The sequence below is a fragment of the Gossypium raimondii genome, chromosome 5 (genome assembly GCF_025698545.1).
Source record: "Gossypium raimondii isolate GPD5lz chromosome 5, ASM2569854v1, whole genome shotgun sequence".
NCBI classification, from domain to species: domain Eukaryota; kingdom Viridiplantae; phylum Streptophyta; class Magnoliopsida; order Malvales; family Malvaceae; genus Gossypium; species Gossypium raimondii.
The window spans coordinates 34,042,819-34,045,020 of record NC_068569.1 but is presented as its reverse complement, the minus strand read 5'-3'; the positions used below and the strand labels follow the sequence as shown (position 1 = coordinate 34,045,020).

Genomic DNA, 2,202 nt, shown 5'->3' with positions numbered 1-2,202 from the left:
TTTAATTTTTTTTTATGTTCTTTGAGTTTTTCTTTATTTTCCATTCTCTTATACTTTATAAAAAAAATAGAATGTCGGTAATGACAATATATTGCAAAGAAAAAAAAGAAATAAAAATAAAGAACACACAGATTTTTACGTGGAAACCCTTTCGGAAAAAAAACTACGGACAGAGGAAAAAAAATTCACTATGTCGAATTCGAATGATTACAAAAGGAGTAGACTATGTCTATTTATAAGCTTGTAAAACCATATTCTAATAGGAGTGTAGTATGATTGAAACAACTTATTCTAATCAATATCAAATAGATGGAGTTTAATAAGGTTTAAAAAAATTTATTCTAAAATAAAATAAAAGAAGTGTAGTTTATATGGATTTTACTTTTATTTTATTTTACCACTTTATTTTATTTAAATAAAGATTCGGGTCACCTAATTCTAACATACTTCTTACCTAAAATTTTTGAAGGTTGGAGAAGAAAGTGGTGGTGTCACAGAGGTACTATTAGAGATTCTGAAAGGAGGAAGAGGCGAAGGAATGGCGCTTCGAAAGAACGGAATGAGACTAGAGGAATTATTTGCAGCAGCCCTAGTGGGAATGGGGAAGGAAGAGGAGGAAGGACTGACTTGACATGGACTTGGAAATGCAGAAGATAAGGGACTAGGATTTTGGTAAGAATATGGGGTAATTTTAGCTGAATTGCTTGCTATATCAATCGGAGGGGGCTTACATCCCTAAAAAACAAATCCAATTAAAAACCAAAACTAGTCAACAAATCAACGCTCAAGAGGATTATACAGGAAAAATAGAAGCTGATCAAGAAAATTTGTTCACAGTCGAATTAATAAAGTTTCAGTTCCAACAGTTATTGTTTTTTAAGTAAGAACTATTGTTTTCATGTATGACTTTCTGTTGATTTTTCCAATATTCCAAGCAATCAAACAGAAGCCAAACCAAACTGAAATAAAGCAAATCAAGTAAAAAAAAACCCAGAAAGCATAACCAAACTAAAATCAATATGGGAACTAGATCTAACTAAATTACAACCAAAACAAAATGAGTAGAGAAGGAAAAGAGTTGCATCTTGTTTGAACAAATCTACCATTTTGTGAGTAGTGAAAAGAATAAGAGAATGGTAAATTAGGTACCTTTCGATAAGTGGTGCCATTATCTTCAACAACCCAACCAGCCTCGACACAAAGAGCTTTGAGGACCTCGTTGTTATCACAGTGCTTGGGCAGATTATAATTTCATTGAGCTCTCAGCCCAGTATATATCTTAGCAGCGATAGCTCTTCTCCTCCTCTCCCACCTCATGTTGTTTTCTCTCTCCCTCCGTGACGGCTTCCTCCTCAGTGCTGGTGCCAGCATCGACCTATCAGCTTACTGGTGTCGACTTCCTCCAGAAGTAGAAGAGAATAAAAAATAAAGAAAAAAATATAAAAGAAGAAAAATTAAATTGCTCAAAACGAAAAATATAGAGATTAATTGTATAATTTAACCTAATATTTTCATTTGAGATAATGATTTAACAACAATTAAAGAATCAATGACTAAAATATTACAATACGATAACGTAAGTGACTAAAACGAAATATTTCAAATATAAATAACTAAAATATAACCTGAGTCAAACAAAAGTAACTATTTTAATAGTTACCAAAAGAATTTAAATACATTATATTCAAGGGCAATTTACCAGAAAAAGCCCTTTTTTTTCAAAATTTACCGAAATGGGCCGATTTTTTGATTATTTACCGGAACGGTCCATTTTCCGGGAAATCGCGCCCATGTAAGCGCTTATGTCGTAGTAAATGGAGAAAAGGTGGCGTCACGTCGGTGCGACGACTGCGATGTGGAAGGAAATCGCGCCTTGAGGGAGCGATTTCCTTCCACGCCGCCAGGTCGCTACGACGTGGACGCGATTTTCTCCTGACGTGAAACGATACTTAACGGTCAAAAATTTGACCGTTGCCCCTAACGGTCAAAAAAATATATATAAATACCCTACCCCTTTATTTTTTTCACAAACAAATCCTATCTAATTTTTCCTCTCTAATCCTCTCAATTTCCTTCCAAAATTCTTTCAATTTCCTTCCAAAATTCTCTCAAATCCATTTTTAAAATAATTATAATTTTTATATTTTTAAAATAATTTTAAATTTTTTTATATTTTCATCAATGGCCGGATCATTGACTCGT

At 33.2% G+C, this 2,202-nt stretch overlaps 1 pseudogene; it reads right to left on the bottom strand.

The window, feature by feature from the left end:
- Nucleotides 1-450: 450 nt before the first annotated feature.
- Nucleotides 451-1,371, bottom strand: LOC105766985 (protein BRASSINAZOLE-RESISTANT 1-like; annotated as a pseudogene).
- Between the last annotated feature and the right edge of the window lie 831 nt (nucleotides 1,372-2,202).